General features: G+C 42.7%; 1 protein-coding gene across 5 annotated transcripts in view; it reads left to right on the top strand.

Annotated features, from left to right (window-relative positions):
- Positions 1 to 1,349: 1,349 nt before the first annotated feature.
- Klhl32 (kelch like family member 32) overlaps positions 1,350 to 21,732 on the top strand; it is a 225,317-nt gene continuing 204,934 nt past the window's right edge. For all 5 annotated transcript variants that reach the window (XR_003836500.1, XR_003836499.1, XM_021160284.2 and 2 more), the window contains exon 1: positions 1,350 to 1,688. The gene's annotated coding sequence lies outside the window, so the exon portion shown is untranslated. The remainder of the gene's footprint in view (positions 1,689 to 21,732) is intronic.

Below are 21,732 nucleotides of genomic sequence, written 5' to 3'. Positions count from 1 at the left end.
CTCACCCCTTAACATAGAAGCATCTTTTTACAGCAAATGGAGACCATCACAGGAAAACACAACTGAGCATAGATTAACAGATTAAGAGACCTCAGCTTCAATGGACATAGCGCAGCACGGCTCCTGCATCTGCAGCTCAGGGGCCATGTGGGCAGAGGCAGAGGAAAGATTGTAAGAGCCCAAATACTAGGAACTTTAGCTTTCCTGGAAATGGCTTCATAAGCAAGACCTTCCAAACTGACACCATCAGTAAGCACGCTAAAGCTGAAGATGCAGCGCCTTATGTCTTGACACCATTGTTAATATTTTGAGGTTCATAATGCTTTCACATTTGATCTTCCAGCATAAAATGAAGAAGCAGTTGCTTAAGAAATATTCTAGAGTCTAGCACTAACCTTCTTTGCAGTCAGGTATAATACTTTTCTCTGCATATACTCTGGTGTCCAGGAGTGTTAAGTCAGCATCCGTTAGTCCAATATGGAAATCGTGGTATTAAAGAGCGGAGACAGGCAGGTCTCAGAAGACCAAACACATCTCAAACTCTTGTGGGTCTAAAAGTGGAAAATGATTGCTGAACCATTCGTTTGAGAATAATTAAGAAATCAAAATGGATCTAGGCCTCTCTGCTAGCTCCAGTGTATGGAAGAACACAAGCCTTTCCGTTTTGTAGAGTTCCTGGATATATTTTAAGTCTTGCAGTATTTTAATTCAGTCATGTCTACTAAGTATTTCTCTCCAATTTCAAGTCTACCACTCTTGACTTCACATTCGACCAAGGTTTCCAATTCAGAGGTGCAGTATTACTTATTAAAATTATTCATTTTCCATAAAAGGGAGTTTCTCAGCGTGTTTACAGGAAAGACAGTGCCCCTCAACTATGCCAAGCCTGGAAATTCAACAATGGTGTCAGTGTTTTAGTGCTGTTTAGTGATAATCAAATACTCCCTCTTCGCTCTGGTTCAGGACAACAGTCTACCTATGCAGGCTATGGTTTCTTAAAAAGTTGCTCCACACTTATCCTCAAAGGTACATTATTAACAAGAATTCTCAGAAGGCCACAGCAGGCTATTCTGGGCTAGTGCTTCTGAATAAGTCAGCCAAGTCAGGGACAGGGGAGCTCGCTCCATGGGGAAGGTGGCACCTGCAGGCTTAGACACTTCCAGTCCTAGGAGGCCTGGATTTAGTGTCAGGTCCATAGTAGCAGCAGAGGCCTGCGGGAGTAGCAGGCTGTGCGCGTGACCCGCGGCTCGGGTGCGGGAGCGCGGAGAGGGGGACTTCCGGGGAGCGCGCGTGTCACGGGCGAACGCGGCGGGGCGGGAGCGCGCATCGGCAGGAGGGCGGAGCGGCTGTGAGGGGCGGCTGGAGACACGCTGCTGGGAGGGTAGAGCGGGCCGGGTCGCACGCGCCACCTGCGGGGCTGGCTGGCTTTCTCTTCCTGCCCACACATCCCGGTCCCTCTCCGAAGCCCCTGGAGTTCGGGAGCGCGCGGGGTAGCGCGCACACCGACTCGCATCCACACACCCGCCAGAGCGCGCGATCATCACTGCTGCAGCCCGGGCAGGGCAGACGGAGCTGCTGCAGTTTCCCCAGGGTCGAGAGGAAAGCAGAGCTGTCTTGCCTGGCAGAGAGCCTGGTGCCCGCTGGAGCCCCTGGGGTATCAAGCCCAGCAGACTGCTCCCCTCCATCGGGTAAGCCAGTCTCTCTCCTTGTGACGGGTTCGGAATTAGTGTCAGCAGACCCATGGGAGAGGGTGGGAGGCTGCGGATGAGCCAGACCGGCGAGACCTGGAGTTGCGGTTTCAGAAGATGCAGCCTCTGCTGGCAATGTCTAGCGGGAGCAATTACTACTCTGGTTACTTATTCTACCAACCTAGAGTTGCAACCCCCTCCCCCAACCCGGTATGCACTATGCTTCCTGGTTGCCAAGGAGATGTGTTTAAACATCAGCCTTGGGACATACATTGAAAGAAGTGATTTCTTAGATCCTTTTTATTTTGACTTAAAACAAAGTAGTATGTGCATTGAGGACCTGTGGCAACTCAACAGTCGTTAATTTGTATTCAGACAGTGGTTTCATTGAACTTTAAGAAAGTGACTATACGTATGCGATTTTTTTAAAGGACCCGTCAGATGAGTTTTTCAATGGATTGTGTCTTACATGGTAATTTACTACCATCTTGGTGACCTTAAAAGAAATTTAATTTAGAAGCTGCCCTTTCCTTCTATTTCCAGTTCTAGTTTGCATTTCACTAGTATTAAATTAACTGTAAGAGCAGATGATTTTTATTGTGGCTCCCACACAGGGAAGCTCTTCTGTTGTAAATTGACCAGAAGGGGAACAGCGCCTGTGGATTTCTAAGGTAATAGTATAGATGACATTCACTCACGACATACAGCGTTTCTGACATTTCTGTGTCCACTGCAGCCCGTTTGTGAAATTCTATCTTCCAGCCTAATTGGTTGATTAGAAGTTGAAGCTTCGTTTCTATGTTGATAGAGGTAGACATGAAGTGCTTGCCCTGGCATACTGTCCTAGAACAACGCTCGCATTAGAATTTTGTTTTCTTCTGGAATACAGAAGAACCCTTTCCTAAAATGAGGCCCATGAAGGACACCATACTCCTGACCTCACAGGAGCCCCTCGTACCTGGACTGACTAGGGCTGATTTTTCTTTTCTTTCTTTTCCTCTCAGATGTTTAGGGAGTGAACATGAGGACCTCGGAAATGCAGCCATTATACTTTGTGCTAATTCCATTCCTTTCATTACAAATAGAATAGCTTAGTGAAGATCCAGCTGCATTCAACAGTTCATTTTGCTTTCTTTTCATATCCGGTTTCCTACTTCTTGTTAAGTAAGGGAGTCGTACGACATTCTTTAGATCTTGAGCTCTGTCAAATGACATGGTAAGGGGTGGGGGGAGAGGAAGCCAAATAACGACAGGTAATAGGCAAAGGGGTTTGTGAGTCCCAGAGAGCACTGACAGTGTGTAATGATGGAGAACGGCTGACAGTACCGTCTAGAAATCACTTCCCAGAAATGCCTTTCTGGAGCCTCACAGTCACTATGAAGCCAAACCATCACCCACTCTCAGAGCATAGCTTAAGGATTCAAGATTCAAACCTTGTAGGTCAGAGGCACTGGATAGGGGAGACCTTTTCCAGATCCAAGCTTTTTTCATTAAGTTGATTTTTCTTTGGTGGGGGGATGTGGAGGGTTGACAGTTAAGATTAAGGACAGGTCAAGGACAGGTGTATAATGTACCATCTTTTCAAGGAAAGCAGAAGTCTCTGTAGTTTTTTATATGAAAGTATTTTTAATTTAAAAAAAAGAGAGAGAGAAATTTGTGAGGACCACATTAAAAATGTATTTGGCCATCTGTGTCCTCCTGGTACATGGTCCTTAAGTACTGAGGCTGAGGTCCTATCCGGTTCTGGGATTCGAATTACTACATTTGTCATGAAAGTGACAGACATTTTAAGGACTTTCATCAATGCTCTGCATAGCTCTGGCTATTCTGGGACTGTGGTTCTCGAACAGGCTGTCCTCGAACTCATCCACTTGACTCTGCCTCCTGATTTCCGAAGTCAAATGTGGGCACCACTGAGCACCCAGCTTTCTAAGTCCATTCTTAAGTCAATAGGTTCAAGGTTGTTTCTGAGGTTTCCTGAATGTCTCTCCTAAAATGCCTCAGAGAAGAAGAGGAGTATAAAGTGTGCTCATGTTAGCAGGCAGTTCATGGATCAGGAAGCAGAGACAGTTCGAGGTCAGCCTGGTCTATAGAGTGAGTTTCAAGGCCACACAGAGAAACTGTAGTGTCAAAAAACCAAAAAACTCTTATTGGTGAGAATTTTGTATATGTTGAAACAAAAACATTTAGGGTGTGAAATGTCTTAAGTTCCTGGCCTGTTCTTTTCTTGATCCAGGACTAAGAGGTATATAAAAAGTCAGCTGTATATGACTGGCCATGTGTATGTACAAGTTCCAGGAACCAACTGCAGATGAAAAGTATTCAGAACAGTGATGGTGTCTGTACTTCACGTATGGGACTTCCTTCCCTCGTCAGCCCTCACTAGTTAAGTAAACAGCATAGCAGCTGTTTACGTGTGTTGTGCTAGGTGTTAGAACTTTCTAGAGGTATTTAATATGTACAAAGACGTGTATAGGCTGTATGCAAAGGCTATGGCCTAAGGGACAAGCGTCCACACACCTTGCATTTGTGAGAGGTCCGAGAACCAGTCTCTGTAGTTCTCATTGCAGAAGAATAGAATAGAATCTTGCTTTAAAAAGGGAGCATTGTAGGTTTTCAAAAGCATACTTTCTATTAAGACATTAAGTAATTAACCCATCACAGGATACTGCAAGATGCCAAAGTCCTGAGTCCTCTGGAGATTTCATGTCTTTCCCCAGGACTCAGAACACATATCCCGTTGCTTCCAGAGGCGTTGCTCTGAGCCCCCTTCTGTGTACATGCTACTTTGCATCAGTCTCCTGCTGGATGTACAGTGTCCTCATAAAGTGCTGCCTTATTTTCATGTTGTAGATGAAGAACATGAAACTAGAACAATGAAAGGAAAACTTAAGCCATTAGCTTTCCTTTGCTCTTTGCGTTCCCTTTGTCCTTAGTTACCTAACCGAGCTTATAGAATATACATACTATCCATAATTATAAAATTGAGGCAGTTATGTGTTAAATATATCGTAGAACTGTACTATCCCAGGCTGGGAATTTGTCCTAGTAATAGAATGTGTAGCATGGTTAAAGCCCTAGGCTTGACCCACAGCATCAACCCGTCCCTCACACAGAGGATCATATTGAAGCATAGACATGAAGGAACTTTTTGCCAAGAAAAAAAATCTGACTGTAGGGATTAGATCAGTCCTTCTACAGGAGAGGAATTAAGGCTATAGTTGCTGGCTGGGTTTGGTTACATAAATGCAGACCTTTTGACCCATTAAAAGGTGAAAGGCTCTGCCAGTTATTCAAGTTGGAAATATGAATTAGAGGATAGCCCTAGTAAGAGCCGAAGTGCTGAGCTCATTGTAGATGAGGGATTGGGGAAAGCCAGGGGAAGAAACACATGAGCAAGATCCATAAGAGGGAACTGGGATGGAAGGCAAGTTGCTGAAAGAGATCAGGAGAGGTATTGTAGACTTGGAGGACAATCCATGTCTAGTGCCCACTTCTGTAAAAGCTCTGACGGCAGGGGACTAGCCAAACATCATGTTCTTTGTGTTGTCTGTAGATCCAGCACTTTTTTTTTCTTGTCAAGTATTATGGTAAGTCTGTATTTTTTAAATAGAATGATAGATACCCTAATTTCATTCATGATATTGTTGCCCAAGAGTATATAGGGCACAAACTGCACGTAATCGCTTTCTTTTTTTTTAAGAGGATACAAAGTTGGGTGAGTGGAGAAGGGGTGAATCTGGAAGGAATTGGTGGAGGCAGGATGAGTTTGAGCAGCATATGGTATAGAATTCCCCATGAACTAAGTAAAAACGAGGAAAAAAAGTATATGCAGGTATTTTATATGAACTTAATGGAAGTGAACAAATAAGCAGATAATTTTTCATAAATGCGATAAGAGATTCTGGTAAATTAGATAATGAAGTCTAATACTTTCTTCTGGGAGAGTCACAGATTTCGGTACTTTTGCAGATAAGAGTGTGTGTGTGCGTGTTTATGTGTTCATCTGCGGAGATGTGGGAACGAGGAGATGTGTATACGTGTTGGTTAGAAGTCTTTGTCTGTTATTCCTCACCCACCACATTAGATCTGTCCCTGACCTTGTAGCTCACGAGGTCAGAAGGGCCAGCTAAGCGATCCTTTATTAGTTGCCCCTCCCCTGTGAGATTGTATGAATGTCCTGCTACGTCTCTTTTAAAGCACGGCTGTTCAGGTTCTTGATTCAGGTCCTCATGCTTGTGCAAAGCAAGCACACACTTAGTGACTGGCCCTTCTCCCAAGTCCTTCAGATCAAGATTGTAACGGTCGGTGTATTTTGAATAAAGGCACATCTTATCTGTGGGACAAGTAAGGAGAATTGTGAGCTTCATGTTAGCGTCTTTGTTCCTGTTCTCTGCAAGGATTAGAATAGCTGTGTGTTCAAATCTAGAAGGAAACCTTTAGTGACCTGCAAATGCCTGTTTTGATTTTAGCAGAGTTACCATGTTTATAATGGAGACCGGGAAGATGAGTGATAGTCTGTGGAAGTTACACGTGGATTAAGTACTGCATCAGTGACTGGCTACGAGAGCTGCCAATGACGGCGAAGTAAAATAGCAAATGGCATTTAAAGCTAGAGTCTTGCATAAGGGACAGGGACTGGTTTCCAGGCTTTTTGGTGACCATGGAGATAGCTTGAGCTTTCTCTTGCCATGCTCTTGGTTCAACATTTCTTCCAATTTGCAGTTTTCTGAATTTACCTCAGAACATTTTACTTCTCCTTATTGGGAATTAACAAATGGAATTAATTTCACTTATCTTCTTCCTGGTCTTGGCATTTCTAACTGGGTCCTTTATTCCCAGACCTGCCTTGCAAAAGTGGTTACCCTAAGATTTGCTGCGCAGGAGGAAGCAAGGTCCCCATCTCTTATTCTATTCTTATTCTCATTCTTATTCTTAATCTTAAGCTTCATCTTCATCTTATTCTTAGTTCATCCCTGCCCTGTTTCATAGGCACACTGCAGTGCACTGATGCATTTAATTTCTTGATTTACACATATGGCACTCTAAATTTTGGTGAAGTTTTTTTTTTTCCAAAAAATGTAAAATAAAGTAACAGTCTTACAAACTCAGCTTGGAAGCATATTAGCTCCACATATGGGACAGCATCAGGAAATGTACATCTGTCTAAAATAGCTTTTCCTTTGCGAGGTTGAAATCCCCAGCCTGGTAAGACCGTTTTTAAATGAAGAAAGAAAATCTTATGGATTCTCAATGTTCTCCTACACATTTATTTGAGGCATGATACATTCAGTTTTCCATCTCAGATGAGCCAGGCCCAGTAAATGAGAAGCAGGACCACCGCCCTCCTCCCCACCCCGACAGAACAACCGACTTGGCGTGCAGGATGTTGATGGAATAAGCAGTTCCATCCCCGCTGATTGCTTCTGTGGGAACACATTTGATGCTAATGGCACAGACAATAAGAGCAGTGGAGGAGGCATTCTGCAATTTTTTATGACAAATTCTGATCCCTCATTTAAAATCATCACTTGGGAACCTTATTATTTATTATTTTAGGCTTACTATTGAAAGTGCAAGGAAGACTGGAACAAGCAGGTCATAGTCTTGAAGCCTGGGCTGGATGCTAAATCTGGTACTTTTGGGCTCTGAGATTCACAACCAAGTGACATCTCTCCAGCATCTCAGATTTACATTTATAATGGGATTACTGTCACCTATATTATAGCTCATCCTAATCTTTTTTTTTTATAATGGAATATAGGAAAGTAGTAATGTACAAAGAATCATGGTTTCTTTAATTAACATTTTGGGCAGTAGGAAGTCTAAAGGCCTGGTACCAAAATCCAGTGAAGCCTTTCCTGCTGCATCCTGTCATGACAGAGGTCATCACATGCTGTGGCACAGCAAGCATCTCTTCTTGTATCATTTAAAAAAAAAATGACTGCTAACATGATCACGAGGTTCCTTATCTCATAATCTCATTTTATCCTAATTATCTACCAAAGGTACCACCTCAAGGTGCTTTAAGGATTCAGTTCCTAACAGCTGAATCTGAAGAACCCTCTGGAAGCATGTGGCAGGGCTGCCCTCAAATTATGAAACCTTCAGTGCAACATCTAACACAGTCCCTGCCACACAACAAAACCCCACAACTTATCAATTCCCTCCCTTCCTCTACCCTTCCGATTCTTAGTTTCATACACCTTGTAAGAAATGTCTTCATTCTTAGGCGTGAGCGCCATCTTTGAGAGAAAAACAGTCACCAGGGTGCTGCTTGAGTGAGCTCTCCCTGTCTTAGGGAAAAGAACATATCCTGGTGTTAAGGGCATTGCTCACTCTACATAATGATGTGACTCGCTGAAATGTCTGGTCTGTTGTGCAGCCCCTGGAGCTTCTTCCTGCGCCACCCTCACCCCCACCCCCACCCCCTGCACCCCAGGGTGGGGAGAAAAAAGGATGGAAGGTTAATTTCCTTTTCAGTGGGTACCACTAGGGAACTCTACTGCAAGAGCTCTCGATGGTCCCCATCTGTAATCACCCAGCAATACCTGGCAGGGATAGATCTGGCCTTTCTGCGACTCAGGTTCGGATTGTTTACATTGTTCTAGACAACTAGCGATTTCCTTTCATGATGGAGTATGTAAAATTTATGAAAAGGTCATAAACTTGCCAGCCCAAAGAAAAGAAGGCCTCAGGTTTTCTGTCAGGTCTCAGGAATACTCTCTTCCCCTAAAGAACACTTTCTGTTTAGGTCTGACATTTTCTCGGCATCACTTCTTTCTTTTTGTTCCCAGACCTTCAGCTAGGAATCCCTCATCCTTGAAGGGGTAATTTTTTTTTTTCTGCATTTTACACATCTGTTGGGTCTTATTGACCTAGGAATACAAAGGAGGCTAGCGTGCCTTGACTCTTTCAAGATTACTGCCCAGTTTATGGGTTTGGGGTCAAGCCAGATAGCAGTGGGATTTGCTAGCAGTCAGCACTTTTGTAGTAGTGACTTTTGTAGTAGTGATTGCTAAGAACCTTCGAAGGAAGTTCCCTTTAGCAGTACACTTTAAGAACCCACAGGCCAAGCCAAGCTCTGTTTTCTTCACTGACTAGACTAAGAGACATGTCCCAGAGGAAAAGATGTGCTCTGCCTGTATCTAGTGTGCATGTATTCATTTATTTCAGGGTTTTACAAATGTTACAACTTCATTTATACATATTTGGGGAGTTTTTAAGTAACATTAGTTTATATACCTAAAATAAGAAAGCTATAAGAAATTGTTAATGATAAGAATAATCATTTTGGGCTAGAGATGTTGTTTAGTTGTTAGGATGCTTGTCTGGCATACTTGATGCCCTGTGCTCACTCCCCAGCACTACCTAAATAGTTAGTGGTGTCTGCCTGTCACTCCAGCACTCCAGAGGCTGTGAAATTAAAAGTACCAGGTCATCCTTGACTATGTAGTGCATTTCAGACCATCTGGGATATGATATGTAGACTCTGTTTCAAAGATAAAAGTAAAGGGGCTAGAGAGAGTAAAAGTACTTGTTCTTGCAGAGGACCTGGGTTTGATTCACAGCACCTACAGAGCAGATCACAGCTGTCTGCAGCCCTAGCTTCAGGGGATCTGATACCCTCTTCTGGCCTCTGAGGGCACCGGACATGCAACTGATGCACATGCGTCCATGTAGACAAAACACTCATACACATAAAATAAATAAATTTTAAAAATGAAATAAATAACCTGTGGCAAATAAACTTCTTTATGGGTTCTTTGCAAATATAGATTTTGTTGTTGTTGCTTTTGAGACCAGGGTCTCATTTTTGTAGCCCTGGCTGACCTGAAACTCACTAAGTAGACCAGGCTGACCCAGAACTCATAGAGATTTGCTTGCCTCTACCTCACTAGTGCTGGAGTTAAAAGTGTAAGCAACAATGTCTGATAAACAAAACAAACAAGAAAAAATCATGCTTTATAAAATTATGTAGGATATGCTAATTACAGTGGGGTGAGGATTGTGGTTAGGGTTGGAGCCAAGAAGATAGGAGTGTGGGTCTTCTGTTACTGTCAAATACACAAACTACCAGACTTACAAAATGGTACTAAGAAGAAAACAGCCGACTGGAAATGTGGAAAGGGTGCATTTCTTTTCAGCTCTTCTCTAGGAGAGAGAAGATTGTTTTGGAAATTAAGGTTTAAAATTGAGGTAATGATCTGATTTGAAGAGATGAATTTTGCTAGAGTTTCTCTTTGACTTGCTTCCTCATTTATGGTGTTTGGTATTTTATGAAAATGCTGCTCTCAGGGCAGGCTGTGATATGGATGCAAACCCTTTAGCCTGCTACACTAGCCTACTCTCTAGTCTTTCCTAGTGTCCTGTCCTTGAACTGACATGTCCGATTGTTTCTCTTCTCTTCTCTTCTCTTCTCTTCTCTTCTCTTCTCTTCTCTTCTCTTCTCTTCTCTTCTCTTCTCTTCTCTTCTCTTCTTTCTTTTATTTTTAATTTTTACTTTATTTTGTAACTTCAAAGCCTAAGTAATTTTGGGCTTCTCATCTATGAAAGCATTACTTACCTACAGTCTGGTTTTATTTGGGCATGGCTTATTGGCTTTGGCTTTAAGTGAGAGCAGTTTCGCATTTCTGGAGGGTATTTACTGTCAGCTGCAGATGGGGTTTCTTAATAGATGAAATGCCATCTGAGAAACTCACAACACAGCGTGAGCCTTTTTAAAGTACAGCATTTAACTTGGCTTTTTACTAAAATTCTAGTGTGTGAGTCTTAGTATCATGTTGCTACTTTATGACAAATTCCCTTTGTCTGTCCTCATAATCCTCCATAAGCCATCAGGTCCCAGGTCCCTACTCTGCTTCATGTTATGCTGAAGTTGTCAATGCTGGCCAGTTTGCAGGTCATTTGTTGCTGGGCTGCCAAGGTTTCCAGAGGGCAGGACCACAGTTAATGAGTCATTTACCTTAAGGCTTTCCCATCTATGATTGCTTGGGTTCCTGGACAGAGTCCACAACCCCCTACAGGCCATGTTTTTTTTTTTGGGGGGGGGGGGAGCGGTGTGGGAAGCTGAGGAAGCCTGGGGTGGGCCTAGTTGGAACAACCCTCTGCTGCTTCCTCTCTGTTTGGATAATGAAAAGTCTTGCTGTTTTCCCATTATTTCTTGTAGGGATCAACTTATATATACCCTTTATGTTAAAATAAATAATTATGTTAATATAAAATACAAAGTAAATACTCTGTTAGCTTCTGACTGGTCATTGCTTTGGAGAATAGTAAATTTACCAGTGTTCTAGAGAGAGATCCAATGTGACGTTTAAGACCAAGCTGACCTTCAGAGTGAGTCATAGCTGCATTAAATCAAGGTCCCTGGATCCTCTCTATATAATTTATAAATACTCTATGGATGCTATATTAGAATCTGTGTTGGTATAGAATTGTTTATGTATTGAAAACAGTTCAAGTGGTTCTACAAGGAGGTATAACTTGGGAGCCACGGTTGGGCATGGCAACTTGTGCCACAGTCAACATCTGTTTTCTATTGCTTGAGAATTTCATACGTGCATATGATGTGTTTTGAAGGAGTCTACCCTTGATTCCTCCCCTCCCCCCTTCCCCCAGTCCCTCCCATCCCCTGACCACTCCATGTGCTTTTTTTGTTTCTGCTTTAATTCTGCTTTAATCCACTGAGTCTACTTTGTACTCCGTGTATGAGCTTGGATATAGGACCATATACTGGAGTACGGGTGGCTTCTGGGGACTGCATCCTCGAAGAAATGTGACTCTCCTTCTCCTAGTAGCTATCAGTTGCTCCTTGGCTAGCTGCAGGACTTCATTCACCATTATCTCAGCCATCCATCCTGAGATTTTGGGTGGCTTCAGCTGGTGCAGGGATTGTGTACCAATCTTTATTCTTACTCCCACATCTCCTGGATTAACCCTGCTACCCAGATCTTTATTTTCTGGTTATTCAGACCACTACCACCATCACCACCACTACCACCATACCACCACCACAGGCTAAGCTAGTCACATAGCTCTCTGGATACTCAGGCAGCCAGTACCAACCAGGTGCTCCATTGGGTCTGAAGTCATGTGTCCTTGACATCGTCACTGTGAAACAGGTCATTATTTCTCTACTCAAATGTCTGAACAACTTAGCAGCCAGATTGCTGCAGAGAGCATTCATGTAAATATCATTATGTTATCTGGATGGTGATTAGATTGGTTTTTAAGACACACGTTTCTGTGTGAGATAAAAATCAAATGGCTTTTGTTCTGTTTCTATTTTGGTTTTATTGCATGGATGGTGATTATGTAGCATTATATAAGCCAGCTGGAGAGTGTTATCTCTGCAGTGGATGCAGCGTCACGAGTCATTGAATAACAGGTAGGTCGTGAAGAGTTGTGAGACAGCATAGTCACAGCAGCATCTTGGGAGCAGTTTCCAGTTTTCAGATTGTAGTTTGCTTTTTGTTTTGTCGAAGCCTCCAAACATGTTCTGAACAATCACAGTTTTTAGGAGGTACAGAACTGTTAAGCACCGAGACACAGCAAAGAAAAAGCAAAAAGAATCTTTGCCATTAGACCAGCCATGAAAGGAAATGCATTTCAGAGAGTCACAGAAATTATCAAGAGTATACTTGATGAGATATTGGCGACTGGGACTTTCTAGAAGTATTTTTCTTTTTCTTTTCTTTTTTTCTTTTGAAGTATGGCTATCTGAGGGGCAAGTGGATGTTACATGTGTCTGTCTCTGGGAACTGAAACACTATTCCATCTGTTAAGGTGACTTTCATTGTGTTAAGTACAAACAAGTTAACTAGTCTTACCAGAACATTTTAATACTTACTGTTTTTTGTTTGTTTGGTTTTTTGTTTGCTTTTTAATAGAAGAAAAATATTTTGACATGAGGAACACCATTTCTGACCTGGAATTGTTTTTACTTAGGTCACCTTTCTGTTCTAGACTATCAGGTAACATGGTATGTGTGGAACTGAGGTTGGAGTTTTTTGTCTGTGGCAAGGACAGCCGAAGGAGAAATAAAAGGCAATGAGCAAGAACAGAAGAGAAACTGTGAAACGTCATTTACATCCCTGATTTCCAGGCTGCTTTCTCATTAGGGGATCAGCAGCAACCACTCTGCTCAAATCATCTTTTTGGCCATCTGGGCCAAATTATAGGACGTAATATCCATGGGCACAGCTGCTGAGTCTAATGGGTATTTCTAACTTGCACATTAATAATGACCACACAGGGCCCAGTGGCCACATGCAATGAATAAATGAGAGAGAATGGAACACATGAAAACACTTAGAAGGGTGAGAAAGGATTCTGTTTTATATCATGAAATGGCAGGAGGTGCGGTTTAAACTAATACAAAAGAAGGCCATGTTAACCTCCCTATCTTCATAGTGTCCTGCTCCTGAAATGCAGATCACAACACAGATTAACCTTGCCTCTGGTGCTTTTTGTGTTCCTAGGTGGATTCCTCTCGTGGTCTTCCACCCGTCAGCGAGCCCTTTCTCAGCTTCACCACATCTTTAAAGAAATTGATGAGGGATGAGAAGATGCTATTTGGTGTCCTTTCATGTTTATTTGGGGTTCATGAGGCACTACTGAGACCTTTCCAGACATAGGAAGTCTAATGTCATTATAAATATAAGCCGTGACAAGAAAGGAAGGGACAAAGCAGTCCCATGAGGATAAAGAAGCCTAAGGATTGGGGATGTAAGTGGGCATTTCCACATTTTGTGTGGCCATTTATTTTGCTGTTAGCACTTAATGAATGTGTCAGAAGGAAACTACTCTTCTTTTGTTGTCTTTTTTTCTTGAGTTTTTGTTTTGAGATAAGAAGGATCTTATTATTTAGCTGTAGATGGCCTGGAACTTGCTATGTAGATCAGGTTGGCCTGAGGCTCACAGAGATCTGCCTCTCTCTGTCCCCCTGAGTACTGGGCTTAAGGGCATGCATTACCATGCTCAGCTCAAGAAGGTGGTATTCAAAAGAAACACACCAAAATTAATTGATATATAGCCTAGTAGCAAAATTCCATGTACTTGCTTTATATTGTCTTTTATTCCAAATTTACCTCATCTAGCTCTTCCCTATCTTTAGAGAGTTATGCCCCACGCCTAGAGTAATCCTTACATTTTGTTTGTTTGTTTGTTTGTTTACTTGTTTTTCTCTTATGATTTTCATCCTGCATCCAATAATTTGAGCAGTTCTTTGTAGCAGGATTTTCCCTGTCCAATTAATTTAAATATTAGTGCAGCAGGAGGCCTGTGATTAGACAGGGAAAAGTGAGGCAGGGCTGAGAGTTGCAGAAAGAGAGAGTGATGGGGGAAGGAGGGAGAGGGGGAGGGGGACGGAGAAGGAGAGGGAGAAGAGGAGGAAGCAAGATAGAGGCCTACGAACAGGATGATTCAGAATCCGTGTGGTTTTAAACAGCCATAGGTAGATATGTTATCATATAGGGATAGAATAAATGGGGTAACTTGTCTAAGTTAGGTGGGCAGCTTGTATCATTATCAATTTGCCAGAAATTATTGCGTGGTCATCTTTTGAATTGAGAATGTATTGATATGTAAATCTGACTGATTCATTATCAGTTTCTAGAGTTTTGTTTCTACCCGGTTTCTGGGTTGCTGGCTGTTGTGGCAGCTGACCATGGGGTGGGCAGTCATTGCATGGGGCTGGTATGGCAACGACCCGCCAAAGGAACTTAGCGAGTCTGGTACAGATGTTTCAGAACTCTGAACCAAGAGTTGAGAACACCCTGCTGGAGCCATATGGCCCGCCTGGTGCCCGGCATAACACAGAAACTTGCCATTCCATTTTAATACCCCCCCCAGCAACAGTTCTTGGCACTTCCCTCAGCATGTACATGGAATCTGTCCATTTATCATGATGGGAAACCATCAGCATTCCTTTCCCTTAGTGAACATCATCACTTGTGAAATGGGGAGTCCCCTCTGCCTCCCGTCAAGCCTTCTCAATAGCAGCCAAAGTAATCTCTGACTTCTGAGTTAAACTTTGTTATTTCATTGTTAAAAACCATAACAGACTCTATCCCAAGAACAGTGTTACCTACATTCTTTGTCCCTTGCATCTCTGCTCTCCCCTTCATCTCCTTTAGAACCCAGGCAGCACAGTGCTGAGTTCTCTCAGCAACCTCTGTGCAGTACCAGCTGTTCCTCTGTCTACCTTGGGCTCAATGCCTCACCTTCAGGTCTTTGCTCAAATGTCACTTTCTATTTTAAGTTGCAATCTTCCCACCTCCTCATCCCTCTGCCCTCCATTCCACTTTCTGTTTACTTTTCCTCAACACTTTTAACGCTTTCAAAAATGGCATTACAGCTTTCTATGCATCAAAGCATCCCCATTGTACATAGTTCAGTTCAACAATTCTCAGCAAACATGTCAAGCTATGAAGCTGTTACCAGGATCCAGTGTGTTATCTACAGCTTCTTATACAGCAAATAGACTTGACCTGTGTATAGCTTTCATCCTTTCTAGCACTGTGCCTCTCTGGAATGGCTATGAAGCAGCTGGTAATACACAGAGATTGGTTGTTCCAACTACTGGTTATTGTCCAAGAGTGCCTTATTTCATAGAACCCCTGAATCCCCTTTTCCTTCTCTGTACCAGGATCATGTGGTTAAAGTACAATATTATATATAAATTTCATTGTTTGGTGTCTGGTACACATTGTCACCTGGTAAGTAAAGTTTTTTCACCTGGTATTCCAGTTATTCCAAAATAAAGCAGGATGGGTCCAGGGTGGTAATGATTCATCCTGGGAGAGACTTGATTATTCTACAGTGATTATCCATTTATGGGTGATGAGAACAGAGGCAAGCTTTTTGACCTCCCTCTAGAGTTTCCAATAATAAATAATGCTTAATGACACCTATGATTTAAAAGTCCAAACCTGGTCTGTTGGCTTTGTGATCCTGTTTTCCTGTCAGGACAAAGATTAGCAAAGCGTTTCTGGGCTGCTGTTGCCATCATTGGTGCTTCTACAGTGCCACCTTTCTCATCAGAAACGTTCGCTTCTGTCAAGAATGCTCATTTGGCGAGTAGTCACTTGCTGGCTAAGTGTCAGCTGCTGTGCCAGGTGCTGATGGTTCAGTGGTGAGGGAAGCAGGCCTTTGTCATTACCCAGCTGACAAAAGAGCTGGTGAAAGAGAAGAGCATTCATCAGATCAGCTCACACAGGAAGGTGAATGACAGTGACAGTGGATGCTGAGGATGGGCTCATGGTTTTCTGACAAATGAAAAGCAGAGGTGCATGGGGTTGGGGGTGAGGGGTGGGAGTGGGAGGAGCCAGGGGCGGGGTCATTCGCCTGTTGTTAGGGAGTGGAGCTCAGGGTCTGATAAGGCTCTGAAAGATGTGACAATTCAAGAGGAGAAAGAGAGAGGGCATTAAGTACTTGTTTCCTAAGCATAATACAGAGTCACTGAGGAAACACTAGTCACAGCTTCTGGCTGTGGGAGAACCCTGGAGGCCACCACTCAGGTTCGTATAGAGAGACTAGTAGTTGCTTAGCCTATAGAGATGAGGAGAGAGGACAGAAAGAAGGTAATTGTTTCAGGACTATTTAGAAGGAAAATTTGTAGGGTTTGGCACTCGGTTGAATAGCGAGTTAAAGGAGAGAGATCTTGAGACCTTCCATTGTAAGGAGCCAAGGCATTCTGTATATCTGCATGGGAGGAGGGGGGCTTGTATAGGAGGGGACTGATCCCCACAACTGTGTGGTTAAAGCAGTACTAAATTTGAGCTGTCTTTAAAAACTTCACAAGAAGGTGTCAAACAAGAGATAGTGTGGGTTTATAGCACACAGACTCCCAATCTATGGTACACTGTTTGACTGGGATTGAAGTGGCCTAGGGACAGAAGATGCGGGGAAATGGAATCTCAAAGAACCATAGAAGCTTAGGTAGAGAATAGTGAGCAAAATCGATGAGCAAGTAAAGGTGTACCCAGAGAAGGAGGAGGAAAACAAAGAGACTTGAATGCTGAGCCAAGGCATCGTCGTGTTTCATGGAGTGTATAGTGCCAGAGGATGCCACCGCTTCCTCGTAAGCTGGAGACTGGAAAAAACCTGCTTTCGCTGGCAGGCGTGGTAAGGCATGGGGGACTTGGGGGTCAGAGGCAACCTGAAGCTTAGCTTCCTTTACTGCAATACCACCTAAGCTACAAAAACAGGTTGTTACCCCTCTCAAGCAACCCAGTGAAGGCAGACTTCCTGAGTAGTGGAATTGAAATTAAGCTGAACTGCAGGAAACAAGAAGACAAGCTGTCATTTGCGCATTGAGCTTTTTAGTGAGACCTAGTCTGTGAGCACGATCCCCTCACTCAGGAGACTTTAAGAATGTGCCTCATAAAGTCGAGTAAGAGGTGCTTCTTGTCTACAGTAGACTCCCAGACAAGCGGAGATGAAGCCGTCCCAGTAAGAAATCTGCAGCTGACATCTAGACATAGTCGGCACAAGGAGGTTGTTGAAATACAAACAAGAAAAAGGTTAATAGGTGATGTGGGACGCACAATCAAAATGGAGTGTACTTCAGGGCAAGAACCCCCTACCCCCCCGAAGCCTGAGGTAATTAACTCCTTAGGATATACTTGGAAGAGCCACTGATCTTTCCTGTGTGCCATTTCTTCCTTTGTATTTTAGTAAGCAGAATTTCAATTCTTTCTCAATGCTTTTCATACAAGGTGGGAATTTTACACAGAAAATATCTCCGAAAATGCTTTTAAAGCTACAGCCTTTGTGGTCCATGTATTCCAATAGAAAATTAGATAGTAAGTGCAGGATCCAAAAAGTCAGAACTGCTTTGGGCAGAAAAGAGAGAAGATGACAAAGGATGTGTTTCCATTTTTTAAAATCTCAGTTGGTGCTAAAACTAAATATTAACTTTAAGGACTATCAGGAAATTAGTCATATTTAGGAAGTGGTGAAACACGGATTTTGATACTTCACTTAAGAAATATTAAGATTATTAACCAGGCTTAGTGCCTTACACTTATGGTCACAGCACTTAGGAGGTGGAGATGGGAGATCAGGAATCCAAAGTAGCTTTGGGTAGTTTTTGTATCTGAGGCTAGTCCTGGCTACAAAAAGTATAAATCTCATATTTATTAATGTCTGTTGGTGATATCACTAAGAATTAGCCATATTTAATCTTTAATAGGATTCAAAGATTTAATAAGCTTTAAAAGAATTGATTAATTCTTTAAATAGGTATTCCTTTTAAGTGACACAGATACATTTTAATCAATTGGTTTTATTAATCACAAAAGGTTGGATATAAGGTGATTCTCATAAGACAATTCAGGTAAAGCTTAGATATGATAGCCACACTTTTGTAATCTGTGGAAGCCACTCTTTATAGTGTCTTCCAAAGGAGAAAAGCAGAGGCTTTGTCTTGGGAGCCCTTGCTCAATTCCCTGATGACACAGCTCACTTACACTGGTCATATAGCTGCTGCTTTCCTCTAATCTACCATCAGCTGATCTGTTCCGCCCAAGCATCGAGAAGACCTTGTGCTAGTTTTATGTCAACTTGACACAAGGTAGAGTCATTTGAAGAGAAGGGAACCTCAATGGAGAAAAGTGCCTCCAAAAAGATCAGGCTGTGGGCAAGCCTGTAGGACATTTTCTTAATTAGCAATTCTTGCGGGGACGGGGGAAAGCCCACCTCACTGTGGGTGGTGCCATTCTAGGGCTGGTGGCCACTGAGCTATAAGAAAGCAGGCTGAACAAGTATTGAGGAGCAAACCTGTAAGCAGCACATCTCCAGGGCTGCTTCTCCATCAGCTTCTGCCTCCAGGTTCCTGCCCTGTTTGAGTTCTTGTCCTGACTTCACTCAGTGATGGACTATTGTCTTAGTTAGGGTTTTACTTCTGTGAGCAGACACCATGACAAAGGCAACTCTTATAAGGACAACATTTAATTGGGGCTGGCTTACAGGCTCAGAGTTCAGTCCATTATCATCAAGGCAGGAACATGGCAGCATCCCCCAGGCATGGTGCAGGAGGAGCTGAGAGTTGTACATCTTCATCTGAAGGCTGCTAGCAGAAGACTGACTTCAGGGCAGGTAAGGTGAGGGTATTAAAGCCCATGCCCATACCCTCCTTTGTGGACTGGCCTTGATCTCTGGTAATCCCTTGTGTGTTTCATTAATTTGAAAGTGTATTGATAGTCAATGTTGTATATGCTAAACTTTAGAGCTGGAAAGGACATTAGCATCAAAATTCTCAATCTTTTATTCTGTCTCAGTCAGTCAGTGGTGGGCACTTGCTGCAGCTGTGGTCTGTCTTTCTGTGCATCTGTTTTGCAGTAAGAGTATGCATTGAGGTCCTATTGGATCTTCAAGAAGGGAAATGGGGAAGAAAGCCTAAAGTGATTAATAAATCCTTTCTGGAGATGACCTTGTATAGGCAACATGTTAGACCTCTCTCTTTCCCACATACCTTAGTTAAAAATTAAGTATTCTGTCAGGACTAGAGACTTAGAGGAGAGATTTTGGGCTAAAATACAAAACAAAGAAGTGAGAGAAGACATTTGTAACCAGTCCATGTTTGTTCTGTGTGTAAATGAACACTCATCCATACATGTATACACATGTTCATGTAACTATGTATTTACATACTTGCATATAGACGTATGTTATATGTGTGTGTGTACACATACATGTGTTCTCGTTGCTTATTTTGGAGTAGATGATTGTTATGGCCCATTGTATTTTTAATCAGAATGGACTTGACTTCTGGTAAATGCTTGGTTTGTTTTCTTCTAGATTTGGCTCTTAAGAGGTTGAGTCCCTTGGTATCATTTACATGGGTAATGTGCTTTTACGTTTACTTCAAAGGGGAAGACTTTTTTGTTATCTGCCTAGGAGATCTCCCATGCACATAGAAGCTGACAATTGCTTTTCCTGTTCTTATCGGCTACCAATATAATTTCACTTGAGCATAGATATAAAGATCCCACATAAACATATTTAGGTGTGCCTCTTTTCTTTTTATCAGAAGTCCCAGAAGCCCAAGATACAGACTGGCTGATCCAGGCAGGAAGTGAGTTACAGTGTGGGGAACAAAGGCACAGGTCTCCCAAGGCCTGGCTTCCTTTGCTTGCTCCACTATGGTTTTATAGCCCCTACTGTGCCTCACAAAAATACATTTCAGAAGTCTACATTCTTTCTTTTGACAGTCAAATACTTTGTGCTTCTTTCCCTTCTCCCTGGCCACATGCAAATACTTACTCCAGTTTTCTAGAGGAGGGAGATGTCATGTCTGTAGGAACATGAATGGTATCTGTGGTGGTGAATTGTTAAGCCACCCTGAGCTGTCAGGTGATCTTGCTTTTAGTCACCAAATGGCTGGGCACTTTCAAACCTCTCCATGGCTACCACACACTCTCTCTGGTTTCCTTAGTTAACACTTTCTAAATCTACATTTTATCATTGCTGCCCCTGACTCTTATATGTTCACAGGCTCTTAAATTCTGATCTCCCTGCTTCCCCGTCATGGTGTGGTCTGTACTACTCATAGTAGACTTCCCTCTTTTCTCCCCTGTGTTTCTTGCTGGGAATCCTAAAAGTCCTGCCTTTGTCCCTCTGCCCAGCCATTGGCTGCTGGCTCTTTATTGATCAATCAAAAACCAATTGGAGACAGGGACCCTCAGCATATGGACATATAGATTCCCATGTGACTTTGGAAGCCAAATTAAGACAAAGCATTTGAACCAATCCCCAACAGATATTTATCATCTTACCTTATAGATGTACCCAAAGAATGTTATTGAGGTATGGTTTCTTTAGCCTGCTTCTTCAAGTCTAGACTCGAAAGCCATTATATGCAGAAAGTATTCATTTTGTACCAAACTCCAAGGGCTTTAGTTCTTTCTCAGACTGTGGTCTTATTTTTTTAGTTTCTGACTTAAGCAGCTCACTGAAAGTCTGCACACCACCAGCATCAATTGACCCCCAGCTGTACTTCTTCCCTGTCAGTTCCTGTCCTCCAGGCTGTTTGCTCCTGGTTATATCAAAGATGGGAGCAGCTGGAGTCAGATGAGACAGTGATTACTGATCATGCCGACAGCCGCTATACTAACCAACCCTTGAATAATTGAACATGTTACCTGGGAAGCAAGCATGCATTCCAGATCAGACTGAACGACATTTTCTGAACTAGCATCTGCCATCAGGAGGTGATTTTGCTCTTATTTATGTAATTGGGACCAAACAACACTACTTGGGGGTGGCGAACGTCTTAGAGATTAAGCACCTTTAAACTTCTTTACAAATAGACTCATGTCATAAGATCTTCAAGAATGCCAGTTGGAAGAAGTTATTTTTGTTAGCATTCTTGAGTTAAGAAATGCCCTGATTGGTGGTACTCTGTGCCTCTATTCAGCACAGAACTAGCCTGGGTGATGATGATCTGTACTTGTACTGCCCCTTGTGCTTTAGAATGTGCCTGCGAATGTACTGTTTCAGTTACTTCAATAGAAGAATTTGGAAAGTGTTGTTTTATTCTTAAGGAGTAAGTAAGGTTGGCCCATAAAGGCTACGTGATTTGCAGAAGTTTTATGGCTGACAGCTTTAAGGATTATATTAGAAGATAAGATGTGTCCTTGGTTTTCTAGTGCTTTCCAAACGTGCCAGATGACAGGATCCATAATACACCTTAATGTACATGGGAAGATACTACAATTCTGTCTTCTTTAGCTTAGTGTTCTGGCCCTAGTCTTTATCAGAGGAGTCAGTTCTGTCAGAAAGGAAATCCCTTAATGGCCCAACGGGACTTTTCTTCATTGCTAGGGTCCAGCCTTGACATAGGATCTGGGTTCTCAACTGGAAGCAGGGATATCTGGAAGGCACAGAATAAATACACACAGACAACCTTTTCAGGTACAAGCTGACAGGCAACTCTTTCAAGGCTTGAGGATGCTCCTTCTCTATCTGTCTCTTTCTGTCTCTGTCTTCTTTCTCTTTCTCTTTCTCTTTCTCTTTCTCTTTCTCTTTCTCTTTCTCT

The sequence above is a fragment of the Mus caroli genome, chromosome 4, assembly GCF_900094665.2.
Source record: "Mus caroli chromosome 4, CAROLI_EIJ_v1.1, whole genome shotgun sequence".
In the NCBI taxonomy this organism is placed as follows: Eukaryota; Metazoa; Chordata; class Mammalia; order Rodentia; family Muridae; genus Mus; species Mus caroli.
The sequence above is the reverse complement of the archived record's forward strand: the minus strand, read 5'-3'. Positions and strand labels throughout refer to the sequence as shown.